General features: G+C 48.3%; 1 long non-coding RNA gene across 1 annotated transcript in view; it reads left to right on the top strand.

Annotated features, from left to right (window-relative positions):
* LOC130282521 (uncharacterized) overlaps positions 1 to 24,574 on the top strand; it is a 91,910-nt gene that overhangs the window by 31,274 nt on the left and 36,062 nt on the right. The window lies entirely within an intron of this gene.

Below are 24,574 nucleotides of genomic sequence, written 5' to 3' on the forward strand. Positions count from 1 at the left end.
CCATCTGGGCCCAGTGATTTGTGTATTTTATCTTATCATTTATCATATACCTAACTGTGTTGGTTTAGCTAAATTGATTTTCTCCTATTTCTAGCACATTTACTCCCGTAGGTCATATGTTGTTCACAAGATATCAAAAGGCATACTGGGTGTTGTAGTTATGCAACAGCTGGAGGCATTGTTGCTGTGGTTGGCCTTTTTTCGGCTGACCAATCACAGCAATCATGGGGTGTCACCAGTACCATCTCACTCCTGCTGGGCAAGGGTGATTGGTGCTATCTCGGACAGCACCAATCACGCTTATTTTCCGGTTCACAAGTGACCTGGATGGCACGGAAAAGCCGTGATTCGCCGATCAGATTTGACTGGCGAATCACGACGATCGCCGACAAGGGGGGGTCTAAGGACCCCCAAAGGCGATATGCCGGGGAGGCTGTTGTTAAATCAGTAGCCATCCTGGCCCAGTCAACGTGTTAGGAGACACAATTATCGAGGAACGCAGCGCCATAAAAGTATTGCGGCATCTAAAGGGTTAATGCCGGGCACCAATCCAATCAGCTGTGCTCATCATTAACCCTGGGTCCCAGCTGCTGATAGCAGTCAGGACCCATGGGGTTTGAAGCATTCTTCACTCGTGAGAATGCTTTAAACCTCGTTAACGAGACCAGGGCGAACAGATTAGCCCTGAGTCCTTAAGGAGTTAAGGAAGACTAGAGAGAGTTATGGTTGGTCACATAGACCATAACTAACAAAAAAATACTTTTAAATAAATGGTTTTGTATTAATATAAAAATTGCGCCATCAGGTGACCAGTAACAATTAGAAACCTGGTTGCCAGAACCTCTTGTATCGGCTATGGACAAGTGTGGAGCATTTTCTATTGTCCAAAAAATAAACCATTTAAGCCGTTACTGACACAGCCTTGTCTTGGCCCTTAGACATCTTATCCCCTATCCAAAGGACAGCTGTCACGACCCCTCCCATAGGCTTGCATTGAGGGGCGGAGCTTGATGTCACATGGGGGCGGAGGCGTGACGTCACACGCCGACGGCCCCGTGGTCGCCGGTAATAAGAACCAGAGCGAACATGATTGTAACTGGGGTGCTGTATGAAAGATCAGGGGGGTCCCGAGCGGCGGGACCCCCGCGATCAGGCATCTTATGCCCTATCCTTTGGATAGGGGATAAGATGTCTAAGCGCCGGAGTACCCCTTTAAGGGTTTATGTGGTGTTACACGTGCCCAAGCTGAATAAAACAGAATAACCAGACTTACCTCCAGCTGCTCCCCCGATGCCTCCGGTATCCTGCTCCATCCTCCGTTTCAGTCCTCTTCTTTGTAGATGGGGTCAACACGTCAGACTGCCAATCAGCCAATCACTTGCCCAGGTGGGACATTGCTGTGGAGGTGTCAACAAGGGACCCTTTAGCCATCATCGCAGTTAATACAGACCCCCATTCATACTGTGGCGGTCACGATTATCCCCCTCAACCAAACCTCCACCAGATAATTTGCCCAGTAGATATTTAATTGCGGGATCTAATGGGTTACCACCAGGCATTGGCAAGATCGTCGCTGCCATTAGAGGTCAGTCCTGCCTGATTATTGCAGCCATTTCTGACTATGAGGCAAGGGCAGCTCCTGGACTCACTTCTAAGATGGTTGATGTGACATGATGTAAATATACCTCATTTGGCGTTAACGTATTTCCCCACGTGACAGGAAAGGGTTGAAATTCCGTTTTAACATTTTTGTCCATAAGAATAAAAAATTGAAAAATGTTCTTCTTAGCTACATCCCATATGACAGAGATCCATCCGGTTCACCCATAGTGAAGGTGATGATCTGATGGACGGCTCAGCCCCAGGCGCCATCATACAAGGTCACTTCAGCCCCTTTTCACCTCTTCCCACCATAACTATAGGAGGTGAATTTCCAGACATTTTATCTCCATAGCTCATTCCTGTTTATTGTTCTTTTATTGTAGAAAGAAGAAGATCTGGATGTTAAACAAACTATAGAATCACTGAAAAGTTTCTTCTTTTGTTAAAAATAAAGACGAAACACAATATATTCTACAATGATAACGATTCCAATTCCAAATGGTTTTAGTAGAAAAGTTTATTTGAGATAAAAGTTGTCACCATTGATAAGTGGCCCCAGATTGTCCCCAGACATGACCAGTAGACAAGACTGTGAGTATTGAGGAGCCGGATGAGTCTACACCGAGGCTGTCCAGTGTGAGGCGCTTCCCTGCTTCCGCCGCTTCTCTCTCCCTGCTATCGGCACTGCTGCCCCTTCTTTCCCCATGTCTATCAGTGACGCTGCCCTTTCTCTCCCCCTGTCTATCGGTGACGCTGCCCCATTGCTGGCGCCGATAGCCAGGGAGAGAGAAGCGGCGCCGGCAATGGGGCAGCGGCGCCGACAGACAGGGGGAGAGAAGGGGCAGAGGCACCCATTGCCGGTGCTGCTGGCTCGTTGCCTCCCCCATCCCCGGTTGTATAATTACCTGTTGCCGGGGTCGGGTCCGCACTGCTTCAGGCCTCCGGTGTGCGTCCCCTGCGTCGTTGCTATGCACGGCGCGGTGCAATGACGAGTGACGTCACTCGTCATTGCGTCTCGCAGGGCTTAGCAACGACGCACGGGACGCCACACCGGAGGCCTGAAGCAGCGTGGACCCGACCCCGGCAACAGGTAATTATACAACCGGGGATGGGGGAGGCAACGGGGCAGCGGCGCCGGCAATGGGTGCCGCTGCCCCTTGTCTCCCCCTGTCTGTCGGCGCCGGCAATGGGGCAGCGACACCGATAGACAGGGGGAGAGAAGGGGCAGTGGCGCCGATAGCTAGGGGGAGAGAAGCGGCGGCAGCAGGGCTCTAGACCCCATGAAAGGCAGGGGAAGAGAATCGGGCAGTGATGGCCTCTCTCCCCCTGCCTTTCCTGGGGGATTCTGCGGGGTCAGAAACAGTGTATCGGGGTATACGCATGCACACACCCTCATTTTACCAAGGATATTTGGGTAAAAAACTTTTTTTACCCAAATATCCTTGGTAAAATGAGGGTGCGTGTTATAGGCCGGTGCGTGGTATACCCCGACAAATACGGTAAATAAAATAGTCTTAGATATGATCATCCTCCATCTTATCGATGCGCTCCATCACATCACTAAATCAGATTATTGTACAGAATATTAGAATTATTATACATCCTCTATATCCTCAACCACATTGGACAGAGTACATAGATACTTCCAATGGGGGGCAGGGATTTAAGCAGTGCTGAACAGGATCAGCAGAAAGACATAGAGATAAGAACGGACTTCTTTATTTGGATAATGCGATGTGTTTCGCTGCTTGTAACGCAGCTTCCTCAGGCCTGTCCTGGTCCTGTAATCCCCCCATATTATTATCTTTGTCGCCTCCTCTGCCCCCTCTCCAGTTCAGTCATGTCCTATACACAGGGGCCCTAAACTATACACAATCCTCCATATGTGGTCTGACTAATGATTTATACAGAGGTAACTATGTCCTTGTCCTGAGCCTCTATCCCTCTCTATACATCACATGACTTTGTTATCCTTAGCAGTCGCTGCCTGGCACTGATCACTAAAGTAGAGTTTACTGTCCACCAGTCCCCCAATGTCTTATTATTCAGCTCATCATTGTACATTTCATTTTTATGGCCCAAGTCCATCACCTTACATTTATCCACATTAAATGTAATTTGCCATGTCTGTCTCCCGCGCCTCCAGCTTCCCCAGATCCCTCTGTAATATTATGTTATCCTCCTCTGTGATAATCACCCTACCCAGTTTAGTGTCATCTGCAAATATAATATTCTCCTCTGAAATCCCTCTACAAGGTCATTTATATACATATTGAAAAGGGGACCCAGCATGCCCCCTATGGTCCCCACTAGTAACTGTCACCCAACCAGAGTAAGTTCCATCGACCCCCACCCTCTGCTTCCTGTCACTGACCGGTTATAACCTATTTACATATGTCCTCCCCAGTCCCAGCTCCTCATTTATGTACTAACCTTTTATCACAGTATCAAATGCTTTAGAAAACTCCAGATGTATAATATCCACCGCTTCACCCCGATCCAATCTATACCTGACCTCCTCATAGATGATTAGATTAGTCTGACCCATCCCTCATACACGGCCTCACCCCGATCCAATCTATACCTGACCTCCTCATAGATGATCAGATTAGTCTGACCGATCCTACATGAACCTATGTTGTTGCTGTGTCAGAGGGTTAATTTTATTAAGATATTTCAGAATAGGGTCTCTCAGAAAACCCTCAAAAATGTTACCTACAACAAATGTTAAACTTACAGGCCTGTAGTTCCCAGGATCCATTTTTGTGCCCTTTTTGAATATTGGTGCCACATTTTGCCAAGCACCAGTCCTGTAGAACAATCCCTGTTATTATAGAATCTTTAATTCTGAGGAATATGGGTCTGTCTAGCACAGTAATTAAAGGGGTACTCCGGTGAAAAAGTTTTTTTTTTTAAATCAACTGGTGCCAGAAAGTTAAACAGATTTGTAAATGAAAAATAAGAGAAAGAACCAAAAGTACCCAGACCTCAAGGAAGGTATAATAAATGTAATAGATTAAACTAAAATTAAAAAACCAAGGATCGTGCTTCAATTATAATAAATTAAATGATATAAAAGATGATGAGAATACCACCTCACAAGGGGCCCCTTGTGAGAGGAATATACATTTACCTATTAAAAAGTTAAAATATACAGGCTGACACTGATATATAAAGAAGACTATTTCTTCTATCACAGAATGCACTAAAATGATTATGGACACTAAATTGCTAGATAGTGTCCTTGAAACCAGTCCTTTTTCACTGTAAAGATGGAAAGGATCCAAGGATGTATGCAATGTTATAACAAATTCCTCTTAACAGATAAAAGTGTAACAATGTTCAATATGTTACCACTACGAGGAAAATAAATAATATTCTCTGTGGCTAGTTTCTCTGTGTCTCTGTATCAGAACAAATGGCTAGCAGATTTACAGTACATTACTGGTCCTTATGAGCGGAGATCTCCCGTTGGGCTAGCCCGTGCGTGTAGCCCGTGCGTTCCTTTAGACACTAGAGATCTTTGGCGTTGTAGGTCATTTCCGGTAGTTAGCTGAGGCACTTCCTGATACCACAGGTGTGTTAATAGTTTTTTTATTGAATACCCTATATATCCTTGCTCCTATTTAGTATATGCATACTCCTTGACAAAGCCGGTCACGGTGAAACGCGTTGGAGGTGATTGCAGGGACGTGGAACCTATCTTCTTTTTACATGTGGGGTCAAGTATTTACATTCTGACACCTTCACTTTTAGCACCTTATTTTTTGTTTTCTTGCACTGCTTTTTTGCTCTTTTACATCTATTGTATACACTTATATTTCTGTGTTGCACATTGCACTTCATGCAAATTTATTTTTAAGGTTAAACACACTTTTTATGCTTTAAACAGAGTGTCACATTGCACGTATTTTATAGCAACAGGTGCTTTTATGATCCATTGGTGATCAGTTGACCCCGACATTTACGTTTTTCTTTTTTACATCCTTTTTTACATCCTTTTCCCGTCCCTGCTATCCTTTGCATTTTTTAAGTTAATTTATTTACATATATATATATATATATATATATATATATATATATATAAATTTTTTTATAATTATACACATTATCAAATTGCGCTAATGATTACTATTTTTATGTATGTTATATAGCTATATATTATTACCAATCTTTTTTGCTTGTGTATGATATATGTATTTTTTGTAAAATAAAATCATATTTATTAAACTTGATGGCTATTGATTTATCAGATTAATATATTTCTTATTCATTTTATTATATACATCTTTTATTTTTGGTGGGTTTACCCTATATGCTGTAGTGGCGTATTTATAGGTTTTTTAGTGGTTGTTTTGGGTTTTCCCCAATTTTATTTAGACCACAGTATATAGGACTTTTTTTAGATACAGAGTATACAAAAAAGAAGATTGCAGCAGCAGTGTGCTGTTGCAATCCTCTTTTTTGTATAGATTTGTAAATTACTTCTATTTAAAAAATCTTAATCCTTCCAGTACTTTTCAGCTGCTCTATGCTCTACAGGAATTTGTATTTCTTTCTGGAACTCTTTTCCGTATGACCACAGTGCTCTTTCCATGTCAGAAACTGCGCAGAGCAGGAGAGGTTTGCTGTGGGGATTTGTGTGCACTCTCGACAGTTCGTGACATGGACAGAGGTGTCAGCAGAGAGCACTTCCTGTAGTCCTGAGCAGTTTGGTGTGCAGCTCATTCGGGTGTGTCTCTTTGTGTGCTCCAGAGACTTCCAGCAGACCAGAGCAGGTGTTTCATCAGCCTCCCCAGGAGTGTGGCAGCCTCCTCGGGAGAGCCTCCCTGCATGGCGTCCCTGGCCTCCACCTCCCGTTCTTCAAGGCTGGCGGGGGGTGGAGAGCAAATAGCAACAGCCATTCCGGCCCGGGGTAGAAGATCTGGCAGAGTCTTCAGCAATGCAGGCTCTGCTCCCCCGGCAACAGGTACCAGCCAGAGATCTGGTGGACAAAAGGCGAGGAGGAGAAGTGTGGAGTTGTGGGTAGAGCGAGGGCCCAAGGAGTCCAGTGCAAACTACTGCTCCCGCCTGGCCGCGAGGTTTGCTGAGTATGATCAGTGCGGCAAGGATCTGAAGTTGGCCAGAGAAGATCTGCGAGGCGCTCAGAATCTGGTGAACACTGCACCAAAAAAGAACAGGCCAGAGTTAAGGAAAAAGATCGCAGCACTGAAAGCTGAGATTGTGCAGCTGGAGGAGAGGAGAGCAGAGATCTTGGAGGGGAGCGGTCTCAATAAGGAAAAGCTTGAGAACGACAGCCGGTTTGCCGCCACGAAGATAGTAGTGGCGGTGAAGATAGTGAGGATGGTGGTGAAGCTGTAAAGGAGGAGGAGAAGGTGGAAGAAAGTGCACAAGTTGTGGAGATGGATGCTGTTCCTGTGGCTACTCCCTATGACACCAAAACACAGGACAGCTACATTGAGCCAGCACAGGTGGCACTACCATCAAGCGATAGTGAGGAGGATGTGGAAAGTGAGGCTGGGGGATTGTTGAGGGCGATCATAATGCAGGAGTCCCCAGCCCACCTCCAGAATTTTACCTTTGGAGAAGATCAGTGTGAGAATGTGGTGGTGAAGCAAAAAGCTAAGAAACAAAAGATTCAGGAAACAGTACAATATGTGTTTGTGCCCTTCCAGCAGTCTGGGCCAGCTGCAAAGCTGGTTCAGGCTGCTGGGCCCCCCAGACTGCCAGACCCCGTTTCTGTGGTGGAACGGAGCCAGCATGGGGGGTACAGCATGGCGTCAGAAAAGGCAGAGGGCGCAATAGATGTGAAGCCCACCCATCTTGCCGGTAGGGAGGGGCAGGATGGGCTGATGGTGGGCAGTGGCGAGGCAAGCTATGCTGCTGTGTGCTCGGGGGGCGGTTCCCCAAGTGCTATGGGCATTACCGGCACTGCGGGGCACTCCCCTGTGAGGGGAGGAGAGTGGTAGGTCTGTGTGCTCGGGGGGCGGTCCTCCGAGTACTGTGTATTCTGTGTGCGCTGCGGGGCACTCCTCTGTGAGGGGGGGGGGGAGGGCATCATCCACAGAACCCGTGCGGTTGGGAAAAGTAGGTGCTTACACTGTGGGAGGAGCTGAGGTGTGCCCGGAGGGGCAGCCCCAGACTCCGGAAGTGACTTCAGCTATGGAGCAGGAACTATCAGCATCGACCCCGGCAGCTAAGCCAGAAAAAAAGAGTGTAATAAAACCTGCAACACTACAAGTCCCAGCCAGCCCAGAAAATGTTAGTCAGGATAAGAGTGCTGGAAGTGCTGGAATGTGGAAGTGTTGTGGATGAGAAGAGTGTATGTGGGAGAGTCAGTGGAGTGAATGATGGTGGGAGTAGTAGTGGTATGAATGGGAAGAAAGATGATGAGAGGAGTGGTGTGAATGGTGTTATTAGTGGTTCTGGGTCTGGTTCTGGGTCTGGTCCGGCTGCCCCCCCCCCCCGGTAGTGACTGCTCCTAGGAGCTATGCCAATGTCGCTGCCGGGGGTTCAGGGGGTCCCCGTCTCCGTCCGGCTCTGGAGGCCTCTTGCAACAGCGCCTCCTGGAGGCTCTACGCAGGGGTGACAGGTCGATCCAGGTAGAGGGAAGGGGTGAGGTCGACCTGTCTTTCTGGATAGAGAGGCACGGTTTGGGGGCTTTTCGAGAGAGGAATGGGGAGGTGGTCTGGTCCCTCCCGACATCCGGGCAGGACAATAACCGTAGGAATGTGGTCCGTCTGATTTGGAGGGGCGAGGATGCGTGCCCACCTCGCGCAAAAGTGGTTGAGCTCCTCCTTAAGATGGAATTCAGGGCGGGTGACATCTTTGCCCTGATTCACCCCTATGGTTCGTCTGAGTTTGACGTCAGTTTTGTTCGACCGGAGGGTCTTGAACTCTTCTGGTCGAACTACGAAGTGGCGAAGAACGAGCCCGGCTGGCAGGATTTCGCCGTAAAGGCGATTTCCCGTCAGAACTCTGTCAAGAAAGTGACCGTTTTGACCCGTAACGAGTCGCTTTCTTGTTATGACATCATGACCTGGCTCGGACGGTATGGGGATGTGACGGACATGCCCAAGAAAAACTTTGATGAGCACGGGATCTGGTCCGGGGCCTGGACGTTTTCCGTCAAACTCAAGCGTTCAGGGAGTACAGTTGCCCACATTCCGTCAGCCGCCTTCCTTGGACGTGATAGGATCCAGGTCTTCTACCAGGGGCAGCCTAAGGTCTGTCACAGGTGTGGCAGCCCCACCCACTTTAGTGCAGCCTGTACTGTGCAGGTCTGCGCTTTGTGTTATGGGGTGGGTCATCTGGCCGCATCCTGTAGGCAGATCCGGTGCCACCTGTGTGGTGTCCTCGGACACCCTTTCAGCCATTGTCCTAGCACCTTCGCCCGTGCAGCGGCCGCTCCGGCTGAGGAGAGCTGTGAAGTTGCCTCGGCTGGGGAGGGCACGGGCAGGGATCGGGGCGCAACAGGGCTAGTGAGGAGGAAAAAGGGCCCCGCCAAACTAAGGCGGGAGGAAAATCGGAGGAGGAGTAGGGAGCTGGAGAGTGCCCAGGTGGCGGGGGTAGCTCCGGCCCCTGCTCCTGAAGCTGGCCCTGTAACCGCTGAAGCCCAGGAGGAGGACGTGCTGGATGAGGAGGTCAGGAGGCTGCGCAAAGAGGAGGGCAATATGGCCGACACTTCCGAATCCTCCCACTATGAAAGTGTGGATGAGGAGAGTGGAGAGAGGCCTAAAAAGAAAGACAAGGGCAAAAGAAAAGGGAGAAAGAAGAGGTCAGAGCCCTCTGTTCCCTGTACTACGGGCCAGGTCCAAAACGGAAGCCTGATTGCCCCCCCTCTGATTGACCTGTCAAACCGGTACCTCGTCCTCGATACCATCTCCTCCCCCTCCTTGGAGGGGGAAGGTGAGGGCCGGGTGCCTAGGAAGAAGGAGCCTCCGGGGGGAACTGGGCCCTGTCCTATTGAGGCTCCTTCCTTGGAGGGCAGGGCTAGACCGGGGCCAGACGTAGATGGGGATCAAATGGACCAAACTGAATAAAAAAAAAAGAACTAAGAGTGGTCCTGCCCTCTCATCTTCTTCGGGGGATGAGGGGGCTAAAAAGAAGGGAAAGAAAAAGTAAAGGGTGTGGCCATCTAATTTAATCACCCTGTATGGCGGCACTCACCCCATTGACGCTGGCATCTATTAACTGTGCCAGCATAAAGTCAGATACGGCTAGATTCGCAGCCTTTGATTTTCTCGGCCGCGTTGAAGCTGACATTTTCTTTTTACAGGAGACCAGGTTGCCAGATCTAGCCTCTCTGGTAAAAGCCAGAAGAGAGTGGAGGCGTGGTCCCTCCCACTGGTCTCTTGCGGCTGAGCCGTATAGTGGGGTGGCGGTCCTTTTTACCGCTCCTGTTGAATGCCGACGGGTTATTGAATTAGAAATAGAAATGGGGAGGTGCCTGATCTTAGATGTCTTCATGAAGGGACAAGAGCTTCGGCTTATTAACATCTACGCCCCGCAAACTAAGCGGGGCCGTAAAGATCTCTTTATGAGGATTAAGCCCTTTCTTTTTACGAGTCGGCAAGAGATCTTTGGAGGGGACTTCAATAATGTCACGAGGTCCCAAGATCGGAGAGGCTCCAATGGTCCGCTGACTTGTGATAGTGTGGCACTGATTAGCATAACTAGAGAAGCTCGCTTAGAGGACGCCCACATCCGGAGCCCCTCGGGCCACGCGGGTTTCACCTATCATCAAGGTAGTCGCAGGTCTAGGATAGATAGGTTTTATTTGAAGGAGGAAGCTGTCTCTTCCGCAGTGTCCGTGGTTGAGGTGGAGTTCTCCGATCACTGTATGATTTTGTTTTCCCTGAATGTTTCAGAGACTACCCGGATGGGAAAAGGTTATTGGAAGCTGAATTCTTCCCTCCTGGAGGAAGCAGAGATAAGACAGTCCTTTGAGGATTTTCTTCAGAGTCAGGTACCTTTACTGGACCTATGTAGTAGTAAGTCAGAGTGGTGGGAGATATTCAAGAAGAGGGTTGCGTGGTTCTTCCGCCAGCTCTCGAGCCTCAGGTCCCTGAACAGGTATCGCCTGTATCAGGGTCTGAGGAGGAAACTCGAGCTTCTCGTCTCGACTGGAGGTAGCCGAGAGGATATCTCCAGAGTGAATTCCTTGCTGATGAGGTGTCAGTACGATAGGCACGCATCTTTGGTTTTTGAGAGGGATTTCGGGAAGTACCGCTCGCCCGACCCTTACAGGAACTGGAAGATGTCAGTGAGTAGTAAAGTCATTTCAGGACTGATTGATAGTACAGAATCTGAATCGGTCCAGATAAGGGATCTTGGAGGTCGTCAGATCCTTCTACTCGCACCTCTTGGGGAGGAAGGATCTAGATCGAGACAGGATGTCGGTTTTCCTGACTGAAACCATTCCTGAGCCAGGGGTAGACCCCTCTCTTGATGTTTTGGCAGAAGAAATCAGGGAAGAGGAAGTGAGACTGGCGATCGAGGGGCTCGCCCCCAAGAAGTCGCCAGGCCCGGATGGCTTAACATCTGAGTGGTACGGGACCTTTAAGGAGTCTTTAGCTCCCCTCTTGACTGAGGTATTTAATGAGTGTTTCTCCTCGGGCACACTGCCGAAGTCAATGAGGAGGTCAGCCCTGATTCTTCTGTCAAAGGGTAAAGATCCTAGCCGTGTTGAGAATTGGAGGCCCATAGCTCTTCTCAATACGGACAGGAAGCTTCTGGCCAAGATACTGTTTAATCGGCTGGTGAAGTTTGCACCCCGGCTCCTTTCGGGGGCTCAGCACTGCTCTGTTCCAGGCCGAAGCACCTTAAGTGCGGTCCTTAGTGTCAGGGAGGCAGTGGAGCGGAGTAGTGCAGGTCTCTGGAAGGGGTACTTGCTGTCCTTGGATCAGGCCAAAGCATTTGATCGGGTGAACCATGACTACCTCTGGTCCGTCCTCCTGAGATATGGCTTACCGAGTACTTTTGTTAATTGGCTTAAGATCTTGTATGCAGGGGCAGAGAGTTTCCCGCTGGTGAATGGGTGGTCTGGCCGCTCTTTTGAGGTGGGGTCCGGAGTCCGTCAGGGTTGTCCTTTGAGCCCGCTTTTATACGTGTTCGCAATCGATCCCTTCGTCCGGAGGGTAGATTGTGGGCCGTTGGCGGGAGTCGGGATGAGTCTGGCGGAGCCGGCTGTCACCCAGAGAGTGGTGGTACGCTGATGATGTCACTATTTTCGTCTCCGAGAGAGAGGAGGTCGATGTGGTGATGTCGGAGGTGGAACGCTACTCGGAGGCATCCGGGTCTAAGATCAACCGGGAGAAGTGTGAGAGTCTCTGGCTGGGAGGGGGAGATCCCACGTTTGATCTCCCGGACACCCTTCCAGGGCCCCAAGAATCAGCAAAAGTCTTAGGCATCACATTCGGCCAGGATGATTATTCCACCAAAAACTGGGATGGTAAGCTCCAGGATGCTGCTCAGAAGGTGGACCAGTGGAAGGGTTGGTCTATGACCCTCAGAGAAAGGGTACACCTGATCAAATCGTACCTGCTCCCCTTGTTTATCTATCTGGGCAGCGTATGTATCTTGCCAGAGGCTTACTACACTAGGATCTACAGCCTGTTTTTCCAACTGTTATGGGGGAACAGGATGAACCTAGTCAAGAGGGAGGTTACGTACCGCACGAGGAGACTAGGGGGTTTATCTATGGTAAACCCTGTGGTGTTCTTAACCAACACCTTCTTGAAAGCCAACATCGCAAACCTCTGGTCAGAGAGGGCTCCTCCATGGGTACTCTCCTGCAGGGAATGGTTTAGGCCTTTCTTCCAGGAATGGGAGACAGGAGGGCAAGTGAAGGACCTCCGTATGCCCCATGGATATCTTCCGGCTTACGCTACCCCGATTCTGAAGGCGATACGTCGGTGGGGTCTGGGAGTGTGGGAGATCAGGACCCAGTCAAGGCAGTTCCTTGACAAACGGGTTCTGTTGACCCACTTCCAGAAGCCTCTGGCGCTCAGGGACTGCCCAGGTCGGGATCTGAGGGTGGGGTTGTATCTTTTGAACATGAAAAGGATCCCCCAGAAGTTTTGGGACTTGGCCTGGTGCTGCTTTCAGGGGAAGCTATATGTAAGGGACAACCTGAAGTGTAGGAACTCTGATGACCGGGGATGTCCCCGAGAAGAGTGCGGGGACACGCTGGAAAGCATGGACCACTTCCTGCTTCATTGTCCCTTTAATATAGGGGTTTACAACCGGGTGGGCGCTTCCATCGGCTGGAGTCAACTTGCCGGCCTTACCTATCCGGAGTGGGCTTATGGGGCATTCAGGTCCCTGGGTGTCCGAGACCGGGGCACTTTATTCTTAGTTAGTTTAGTGGTTAGGTACTACACGTGGAGTGAACGGTGTTTAGTGTCGACCCAACAGAAAATCCTCTCCGAGGTGGAGGTCTGTAGCAATATCATCGGTGACCTTGGGAAGATCAGGTCTTTGGAGTATGGCAGTCTTGGTACCAGTAGGGCTTCTCTCCTATGGAGAGGTTTTTCTTTTGATGTGCCCTAGGTACTAGGCCCTTAAGGTGAAGTATCTTATTTTGGCCAGGGATAGTGTATATATCTTAGGGTGAGTATAGGGTCAGTTTCATGAAGGGATACTGATAGGGTTAGAGGTTGATAGGGAGAGGAATTTAAATTTAATTTTATCAGGATTGCCATCCTTCTTCCTGGTGGGGGGCTATGCATGTCACCTTAGCCTTTTGTTTTATTTTCTATGGATGGATTGTAAAGGGCTTGCAGGCAACCAAACTTGAGCCTTGTGGTTTTGGTGTATTGTACTGTTAATATTGCTTTGTTGTAGAGTATGTAAATATTGTTTTGTATATATATTGTTCTGTTTACATTAGGTGGGTAGGGGTGTATTTTAGGTTGGGTGGGGGTTTTTCGGGGGGTGGTGGTGTGTACCCAGGACTGGACTGTTGCAGTGGGTACTATTTTGGGGGGTCTGGTATGGGTCAGTTGTGGACAAAAACTGTGACATATGGACTCTGACCCATGTCCAGAGGGGGTGGTGGGTGATGGGATAGTTTAGTATAGGTTGTTTTCCTGTGTTATTGAGTTGTTTGTTATGTATATTCTGTATAGTTTTATGTATACACTTTTTTTAAATTATTTTTTAATATTTTATTTAATTTTTTTGTAATATTTTTTATTTTATTTATTTATTTATTTTTTTATTTGTATAATGTCATAATTATTTGGGAGAGAAAGGCAGTCGGACCAGTTTTCAGTTATTATAGCATAGTGTTAAGAGTACACTATATTTATGTTTGTATTTATGTTTGTGTCCCAGTGTGGATTAGTTTTTGTTTGTGGGTATATGTATGTGTGTGTGTGTGGTGGGGGTAGGGGAGGTTAAAAAAATAAAAAAAAAAAAAAAAAAATAAAAAAAAGGGTGTGTATATATATATATATATATATATATATATATATATATATATATGTGTGTATATGTGTGTGTGTGTGTGTGTGTGTATATATATGTGTATGTATGTGTATATATATATGTATGTATATATATATATATGTGTGTATGTGTATATATATATATATATATATATATATATGTGTGTGTGTATAAAAAAATATATATATATTTTGTTATCCAAGTTGGATTATTTTTGTTACGGCAGCTAGCCATATTTTTGTTTTGTTATTGGGGGGGGGGGAGCAGTGTGGTTATGTTTCCTAGTTTGGATATTTTTAGTTTTTGATCCCAGCGTGGAAAGCTTTATTTATGTTCATTAGGTATGTGTGTGTGTGTGTGTGTGTTGGACTATAGTAGGTAATGATTTATTTATTCATTTATTTTTGGTTTATCTGGGCAGGCCGGTTAGGAAGGTTTAAGTTGTTATTTTGAGACGGATAGTTTGTTTTTATGTTCAGTTTTGTTAATTTTGTTACAGTGAAATGAACTTGTTTTGTGTTTTGTAAAGTTTTGTACTTTTATAATAAAAAAAGAGTGTCAGCAGAGAGCACTTCCTGTGAAACACACCAGTTCAGTGTGAGAAGCGTGCAGGTGTGTCCCTGTTTGAGCTCTCCAGGACTTCCAAGCAGACCACAGAGGCAGGTGTTCTAACAGCTTTTCCCAGGAGGGTGGCAGACTCCTGGGGAGAGCCTCCCTGCATGGAGCCCCGGGAATCTCGGGGCTCCACTTCCCATTCCAGGCTGGCGGGGGGTGGAGAGAAGCCAACTACAGCCAGTCTTCCGGCCTGTGTGAGAAAATCTAGCAGGGACCGCAGTAATGTGGTCCCTGCTCCCCAGGCAATGGCGAGTAGTGGAAAGGCCACTAGTGGCAGGAAGGCCAAGAAAAGCCTGCAGAATGTTGAGATGTGGGGCAACCGAGACCCGAAAGAGTCCACGGAAATATATTGCTCTAGGATGACGGCTCGGTTTACAGAGTACGACCACTGTGGGAAAGAACTAAAGGCAGTCAGGGAGGATTTGGGCCTGGCCCAAAACCTGGCTGACAGGGGTCCCAAGAAAAAACGACCCAAGCTGAGGGTGAGAATACAAGCCCGGAAAACAGAGATTAAGGCGTTGGAAGAAAGGAGAAAGGTCCTTTTGGAAGGCAGTGGACTCTTCCGAGAAAAATTGCTAAACAAGGACAGATTCACCGCCATGAAATCCCCAGGTAAGGAGGTGGTGGATGATGGGGAGAGTAGTGGCGGTGATGATGAGGAGGAGGAGGAGGAGGTGGAACAGTCAGAGATTGTCGGAGACGCTGAGGGGAGGGTGGAGAGTGTGGTGTTGGATGGTGGGGCCCCTGCTGTCTGTGTCACCCCTAGCCCCCCCCCCCCCCCTCAGTGAAGACCACCTTGCTGCTGCTCAAATGGTGGCCTTACCTGTGTCATCTGCTGATGAGAGCGAGGAGGACAGTGATGGCGGGGTACTCCGGGCCATCATCCTGCAGGAATCCCCCACTCCCAGAACTTTTCTTTTGGTGATGATCTGGGCCCTGAAGGAGGGAAGAAGAAAGGGCAGAGGATCAAAAAGAAGAGGAAAGTGGGAGAAAACACCCGTTTTGTATTTAGTCCTTTCCAGCAGTCTGGACCGGCTGAGAAGTCGGTACAGGCTGCTGGGCCCCCCACTCTGCAAGACCCCACTTCTGAGGTGGAGCGGGGCCAGCACGTGGGGTACAGTGTGAAATCCAAGATGGCGGAGGGAGATGCTGAGATGCCCTCCTGTCCTGTCGGTAGGGAAGGGCAGGACAGGCTTGAAGGGTGCAGGGCACTCCCCTGTGAGGGGGGGGGGAGTGTCCGGGCATCAGCTGGACAGTCCATGCGGTCGTTCAGTGCAAGTGCTGACATAATGGAAACTTCCCCTGTGAGGGAGGGGATTTCCTACACGTCACATGGTGAAGGAGGAGGGGCGGCCCTGCTCATGGAAGTGACGTCAGGAGATGGAACTAGTGACATCAGTGGCAGAGATGTGATGCCAGAGGCAGAGTTAGTGACATCGGCACCAGCAACATTACAGTCTATCCCGGCCAGCTCAGCCAAAAGTAAGAGTGAAAAGGTTACTGCACTGAAAGAGTTTAGTAATACCTGTGTGGATGAGAGGAGTGGTAGTACTGTGAATGGGAGGAGTGGTAGTGCTGTGGATGAGAGGAGTGGTAGTGCTGTGGATGAGAGGAGTGGTAGTGCTGTGAATGAGAGGAGTGATAGTGCTGTGAATGGGAGGAGTGGTGCTGTGAATGAGAGGAGTAGTGCTGTGAATGGGAGGAGTGGTAGTGCAGTGAATGGGAGGAGTGGAAGTACTGTGGATGAGAGGAGTAGTGCTGTGAATGGGAGGAGTGGTAGTGCTGTGAAAGGGAGGAGTGTTAGGGCTGTGAATGGGAGGAGTGGAAGTGCTGTGGATGAGAGGAGTGGTAATGCTGTGAATGGGAGGAGTGGAAGTGCTGTGGATGAGAGGAGTGGTGCTGTGAATGGGAGGAGTGGTAGTGGTGCAGATGGGAGGAGTGGTAGTGCTGTGGATGAGAGGAGTGGTAGTGGTATGAATAGGAGGAGTGTCATGGATGGGAGGAATGATTGTGGTGTAAGCGCTGGTGGCTCTGGTGTGTCAGGGTCTGGTCCGGCTGCCCCCCCCCCCCCCCCCCAGTCACCAGGAATTATGCAAGTGTGGCGGCTGGGGGTTCGGGAGGTTCAGGGAGTTCTTTACCTTTGGAATCTGGAAATGGTCACTTGCAGCGGCGCCTCCTGGAGACGCTTAGGAGAGGAGATAGGACGCTCCAGGTAGAGGGAAAGGAGGTGGACCTGTCTTTTTGGGTGGAGAGACATGGTCTTGGAGTGTTCCGAGAAAAAGATGGGGAGATCGTATGGTCCCTCCATACACCCGGGCAGGAGGCTGGCCGCAGGAATGTGGCCCGTTTGGTGTGGACTGGCAATGATGCGTGCCCCCAAAGGGGCAAGGTGGTGGAGCTTCTGCTCCAGATGGGTTTCAGGGCTAGGGACATCTTTGCCCTGATTCACCCCTTCGGCTCCTCCGAGTTTGACGTCAGCTTTGTTAGGCCAGAGGGACTTGATCTTTTCTGGTCTAATTATGAGCTGATGAAGAACGAGCCCGGATGGCGTGATTTTGCTGTAAAAGCGGTATCCCGCCAAAGCATGCTGAAGAAGGTGACCGTATTAACCCGTAATGAGTCACTTTCATGCTACGATATCATGACCTGGGTGGGCAGGTACGGGGAGGTGACGGACGTCCCCCGAAAGAATTTTGATGAACACGGGATCTGGTCTGGGGCCTGGACGTTTTCCGTCCGTCTCAGGCGTTCAGGGAACACAGTCACCCACATCCCTTCGGCCACCTTCCTTGGATGCGACAGGATTCAGGTCTTCTACCAAGGGCAGCCGAAGCTGTGCCACAGGTGTGGTGACCCCAACCATTTTAGTGCAAACTGCACTCAGCAGATAAGCGCCCTCTGCTGTGGGGTGAGTCACCTGGCAGCCACCTGTGGGCAGATTAGGTGTAACTTGTATGGTGACTTAGGTCACCCTTTCAGCCGGTGTCCGAGCTCCTTTTCCTATGCTGCGACCACTCCTGCTGGGGAGAGCCTGTCGGTTGCCTCAGTGGGGGAGGGGACCAGCCATGGAGAAGGGGCACCAAAACCAGTGAGGGAGAAGCACAAGACCCCCTTTCAGCTGAGGCGAGAGGAGAAGCACAGGTTGGAGAGGGTCCAGGAGAATTCCCAGGTGCCAGTGGTAGCTCTGGGTCCCTCTCCAGGCACGGGCTCAGTTGGTCAGCAATCTGAGGTTTTGGGTGAGACTGAGTTGGATGAGGAGGTCGGGAGAATTCGCAGAGAGGAGGGTGAGATTGCCCTCTCCTCCAGTTCTTCCCAATACGAAACAGTGGATGAGGAGGAGGAGGGAGGGCAGAAACTAAATGGTGACCGTAAAAAGAAGAGGAGGAAAAGGGGAAAAAGTAAGGAGGTTCTGTTTCCCTCTTCTGTTACAGCCCCAGACCTGAAAAGGAACATCCCAGTCTCCGACCCTCTGATAGTCCTCTCGAATCGGTATGAGGCCCTCGGGAATACTATCTCGCCTCCTCCTCTTGAGGGCGAGGAAGAGGGGCGGGAAGTGGTGCAGCCTCAAGGGGGCGCCAAGCCTTCCACCCCTGAGGTGGTTTCCTCAAGGGGAAAGGCAACTCTGGATTCCAAAGGCAAAGATCCTGGGATGGATTTATCCCACAGCCTTAAAAGGGGTAAGGGGTCTTCCTCTGACTCAGATGGGGGTGGGGGAAAGGAGAGGAAGAAGGTGTAAGGGATAGAAGGCCATCTAACGCAATCACCCTGTATGGCGGCACTCACCCCATTGACGCTGGCATCTATTAACTGTGCCAGCATAAAGTCTGATACGGCTAGATTTGCAGCCTTTGATTTTCTCGGCCGCGTTGAAGCTGACATTTTCTTTTTACAGGAGACCAGGTTGTCAGATCTAGCCTCTCTGGTAAAAGCCAGGAGAGAGTGGAGGCGCGGCCCCTCCCACTGGTCTCTTGCGGCTGAGCCGTATAGTGGGGTGGCGGTCCTTTTTACCGCTCCTGTTGAATGCCGATGGGTTATTGAATTAGAAATGGGGAGGTGCCTGATCTTAGATGTCCTCATAAAGGGGCAGGAGCTCCGGCTCAATAACATCTACGCCCCGCAAACTAAGCGGGGCCGTAAAGATCTCTTTATGAGGATTAAGCCCTTCCTTTTTACGAGTCGGCAGGTGATCTTTGGAGGGGACATCAATAATGTCACGAGGTCCCAAGATAGGAGAGGCTCCAATGGTCCGCTGACTTGCGATAGTGTGGCACTGATTAGCATAGCTAGAGAAGCTCGCCTGGAGGATGCCCACATCCGGAACCCCTCGGGCCACACGGGTTTCACCTATCATCAAGGTAGTCGCAGGTCTAGGATAGATAGGTTTTATTTAAAGGAGGAAGCCGTCTCTTCCGCAGTGTCCGTGGTTGAGGTGGAGTTCTCCGATCACTGTACGATTTTGTTTTCCCTGAATGTTTCAGAGACCCCCCGGATGGGTAAAGGTTACTGGAAGCTGAATTTGTCCCTCCTGGAGGAAGCGGAGGTAAGACAGTCCTTTGAGGATTTTCTTCAGTCAGGTACCTTTACTGGGCCTATGTAGTAGTAAGTCAGAGTGGTGGGAGATATTCAAGAAGCGGGTTGCGGGGTTCTTCCGCCAGCTCTCGAGCCTCAGGTCCCTGAACAGGCATCGCCTGTATCAGGTACTGAGGAGGAAACTCGAGCTTCTCGTCTCGACTGGAGGTAGCCGAGAGGATATCTCCAGAGTGAAATCCTTGCTGATGGGGTGTCAGTATGATAGGCACGCATCTTTGGTTTTTGAGAGGGATTACGGGAGGTACCGCTCGCCCGACCCTTACAGAAACTGTAAGATGTCAGTGAGTAGTAAAGTCATTTCAGGACTAATTGATAGTACAGGATCTCTGAATCGGTCCAGATCAGGGATCTTGGAGGTAGTCAGATCCTTCTACTCGCACCTCTTGGGGAGGAAGGATCTAGATCGAGACAAGATGTCGGTTTTCCTGACTGAAACCATTCCTGAGCCAGGGGTAGACCCCTCTCTTGATGTTTTGGCAGAAGAAATCAGGGAAGAGGAAGTGAGACTGGCGATCGAGGGGCTTGACCCTAAGAAGTCGCCAGGTCCGGATGGCTTAACATCCGAGTGGTACAGGACCTTTAACCCCTTAAGGACTCAGGGTTTTTCCGTTTTTGCACTTTCGTTTTTTCCTCCTTACCTTTTAAAAATCATAACCCTTTCAATTTTCCACCTAAAAATCCATATTATGGCTTATTTTTTGCGTCGCCAATTCTACTTTGCAGTGACATTAGTCATTTTACCCAAAAATGCACGGCGAAACGGAAAAAAAAATCATTGTGCGACAAAATCGAAAAAAAAAACGCCATTTTGTAACTTTTGGGGGCTTTCGTTTCTACGCAGTGCATATTTCGGTAAAAATTACACCTTATCATTATTCTGTAGGTCCATACGGTTAAAATGATACCCTACTTATATAGGTTTCATTTTGTCGCACTTCTGGAAAAAATCATAACTACATGCAGGAAAATTTATACGTTTAAAAATGTCATCTTCTGACCCCTATAACTTTTTATTTTTCCACGTACGGGGCAGTATGAGGACTCATTTTTTGCGCCGTGATCTGAAGTTTTTATCGGTATGATTTTTGTTTTGATCGGACTTTTTGATCACTTTTTATTCATTTTTTAATGATATAAAAAGTGACCAAAATACGCTTTTTTGGACTTTGGAATTTTTTTGCGCATACGCCATTGACCGTACGGCTTAATTAATGATATATTTTTATAGTTCGGACATTTACGCACGCGGCGATACCACATATGTTTATTTTTTTTTTTTTTTACACTGTTTTATTTTTTTTATGGGAAAAGGGGGGTGATTCAAACTTTTATTAGGGAAGGGGTTAAATGATCTTTATTAACACTTTTTTTTTACATTTTTTTTGCAGTGTTATAGGTCCCATAGGGACCTATAACACTGCACACACTGATCTCTAATGCTGATCATTAACACGCCTGTGATCAGCATTATCGGCGCTTGACTGCTCCTGCCTGGATCTCAGGCACGGAGCAGTCATTCGTCGATCGGACACCGGGGAGGCAGGTAAGAGCCCTCCCGGTGTCCGATCAGCTGTTCGGGACGCCGCGATTTCACCGCGGCGGTCCCGAACAGCCCGACTGAGCAGCCGGGTCACTTTCACTTTCACTTTAGAAGCGGCGGTCAGCTTTGACCGCCGCTTCTAAAGGGTTAATACCGCACATCGCCGCAATCGGCGATGTGTGGTATTAGCCGCGGGTCCCGGCCGTTGATTACCGCCGGGACCGACGCGATATGATGCGGGATCGCGGCGCGATCCCGCTTCATATCGCGGGAGCCGGCGCAGGACGTAAATATACGTCCTGCGTCGTTAAGGGGTTAAGGAGTCTTTAGCTCCCCTCTGGACTGAGGTATTCAATGAGTGTCTCTCCTCGGGCACTCTGCCGAGGTCAATGAGGAGGTCAGCCCTGATTCTTTTGTCAAAGGGTAAAGATCCCAGCCGTATTAAGAATTGGAGGCCCATAGCTCTTCTCAATACGGACAGGAAGCTTCTGGCTAAGATACTGTTTAATCGGCTGGTGAAGTTTGCACCCCGGCTCCTTTCGGGGGCTCAGCACTGCTCTGTTCGAGGCCGAAGCACCTTAAGTGCGGTCCTTAGTGTGAGGGAGGCAGTGGAGCAGAGTAGTGCGGGTTTCTGGAACGGGTACTTGCTGTCCCTGGATCAGGCCAAAGCATTTGATCGGGTGAACCACGAGTACCTCTGGTCTGTCCTCTTGAGATATGGCTTACCGACTACTTTTGTTAATTGGTTTAAGACCTTGTATGCAGGGGCAGAGAGTTTCCCGCTGGTGAACGGTTGGTCTGGTCGCTCTTTTGTGGTGGGGTCCGGAGTCTGTCAGGGTTGTCCTTAGAGCCCGCTGTTATATGTGTTTGCGATCAATCCCTTCGTCCGGAGGGTAGATTGTGGGCCGTTGGCGGGAGTCGGGATGAGTCTGGCGGAGCTGGATGTTGCCCAGAGAGTGGTGGCGTACGCTGACAATGTCACCATTTTCGTGTCCTCGCGAGAGGAGGTCGATGTGGTGATGTCGGAAGTGGACCGCTACTCGGAGGCATCCGGGTCTAAGATCAACCAGGAGAAGTGTGAGAGTCTCTGGCTGGGAGGAGGAGATCCCACGTTTGATCTCCCGGACACCCTTCCAGGGCCCCAAGAGTCAGCAAAGGTTTTGGGCATCATATTCAGCCAGGATGATTATCCCACCAAAAACTGGGATGGTAAGCTCCAGGATGCCGCTCAGAAGGTGGACAAATGGAAGGGTTGGTCTATGACCTTCAGGGAAAGGGTACACCTGATCAAATCGTACCTGCTCCCCTTGTTTATCTATCTTGTCAGTGTATGTATCTTGCCAGAGGCTTACTACACTAGGATCTACAGCCTGTTTTTCCAACTGTTATGGGGGAACAGGATGAACCTAGTCAAGAGGGAGGTTAGGTACCGCACGAGGAGACTAGGGGGTTTATCTATGGTAAACCCTGTGGTGTTCTTAACCAACACCTTCTTGAAAGCTAGCATCTCAAACCTCTGGTCAGAGAGGGCTTCTCCGTGGATACTCTCCTGCAGGGAATGGTTTCAGCCTTTCTTCCAGAAATGGGAGACAGGAGGGCAAGTGAAGGACCTCCGTACGCCCCATGGATATCTTCCGGCTTATGCTACCCCGACTCTGAAAGCGATACGTCGGTAGGGTCTGGGAGTGTGAGAGATCAGGACCCAGTCAAGGCAGTTCCTTGACAAACGGGTTCTGTTGACGCACTTCCAGAAGCCTCTGGCGCTCAGGGACTGCCCAGGTCGGGATCTGAGGGTGGGGTTGTACCTTTTAAACATGAAAAGGATCCCCCAGAAGTTTTGGGACTTGGCCTGGCGCTGCTTTCAGGGGAAGCTATATGGAAGGGACAATTTGAAGTGTAGGAACTCTGATGACCGGGGATGTCCCCGAGAAGAGTGCGGGGACACGCTGGAAAGCATGGAACAATTTCTGCTTCATTGTCCCTTTTAATATAGGGGTTTACAACAGGGTGGGTGCTTCCATTGGCTGGAGTCAACTTGCTGGCCTAACCTATCCGGAGTGGGCTTATGGAGCATTCAGGAACCTGGGTGGCCGAGATCGGGGCACTTTATTCTTAGTTAGTTTAGTGGTTAGGTACTACACATGGAATGCACGGTGTTTAGTGTCGTCCCAACAGAAAAACCTCTCCGAGGTGGAGGTCTGTAGGAACATCACCGGTGACCTCGGGAAGATCAGGTCTTTGGAGTATGGCAGTCTTGGTAACAGTAGGGCTTCTCTCCTATGGAGAGGGTTTTCTTTTGATGTGCCCTAGGTACTAGACCTTTTGGGTAGAGTACCTTTATTTTGGTTAGGGACAGTGTTATAGGGATAGAGATAGGATGAGAACAGGGTTAGTTTGAATGGAGGGATAGGGTTAGGGAAAGAGTGTAAAGTTATTTTGAATGTATCAAGTCTGCCATCCTTCTCCCTGGTGGTGGGCTAATGCATGTGCACGCTAGCTTTTTGTTTTGTTTTTAAGCTGATATGGTATGAAGGGCTTACAGGCGACCAAACTTGGGCCTAAAGTGGGTTGTGGTTCAGTGTGTATAAGTTTGTGTATAAGTTGGTTGGGAGGAGTGCTAGGTGGGGAGGGTGGGCTTGTGGGTGGTGGTGTTCATCTTTGGGGGACCTGACATGGGTCAGTTAAGGACTGGACTTTGTGAACTGTAAGAACGGTATGGACTCTGACCCATGTACAGGAGGGGTGGTGTGGGTGAGAGTACAGTTTTAGTGTAGGGTTTTTCCTAGGGTTTTCTATTGATTTTGTAGGTGTTTTCTGTAGTGCATATATTTTGTTTATATTATATTTTATTTATATAGTACATTAGTAATTTTGTAACTATATTGTGTTATATCTATATTGTTTCATATTGTTTCATGTTAAAGCGTTATGGTAGCCGGACCAGTTGTTGTGTTGATATGTGTTTTATTTAGTTTATTTCAGTCATTTGGTCTGTTTTATGTTTTCTTTGGTATTTTCATTAGTCTCGGATAGAGGATCCAGTTAATTTGGACGTTTTGTAAGTGAATGTATGTGTGATATGATTATTTTGATTATTATTATTACTATTAATATTTTTATTTATAAAAAAAATGTGTATATGTGTGTATGTATATATGTATATCTATATATGTGTGTGTGTGTATATATGTATAAAAAGATTTAAAAATATAAAAAATGAAAAGAAATAAAAAAAATATATGTATAAAAAAAATGTAAAAAAATATATAATTTTTTTTTTCTTTTTCTTTTTTTTTTAGGTGTGCTTGCTACGTTTCTGTTTAGTTTTCTTGTTGCCTGTTCCCAAGTATGGATGGTTTTGAGTTATAGTCGGGTAATGATAACTTTTATGTTTATATTTTGACAAGCCAAGTTGTGCTATTTTAATTATTTATTTATTTATTTTTCTTATGTTCATTTTCGGTGAGCGTGTGAGTGTTTGATTAGATATTTTGGGCATATTTTAATATCTTAGTATTTCAGTATCTTAGTAAAGCTGGGCTGGCCGGTTAGGCAGGGTTTTGTTTATGAGGTTTTGTTTTTGGTTCTAGAGTATTTCTTATTTATGTTATAGCTGGTTAAGCTTGCTTTGTGTTTTGTATTTGATAAGTTTTGTATTTTTCTAATAAAAAAAGTGTCAGCAGAGAGCACTGTGGTCATACGGAAAAGAATTCCAGAAAGGAATACAAATTCCTGTAGAGCACAGAGCAGCTGATAAGTACTGGAAGAATTAAG

Source organism: Hyla sarda, chromosome 7, assembly GCF_029499605.1.
Source record: "Hyla sarda isolate aHylSar1 chromosome 7, aHylSar1.hap1, whole genome shotgun sequence".
NCBI classification, from domain to species: domain Eukaryota; kingdom Metazoa; phylum Chordata; class Amphibia; order Anura; family Hylidae; genus Hyla; species Hyla sarda.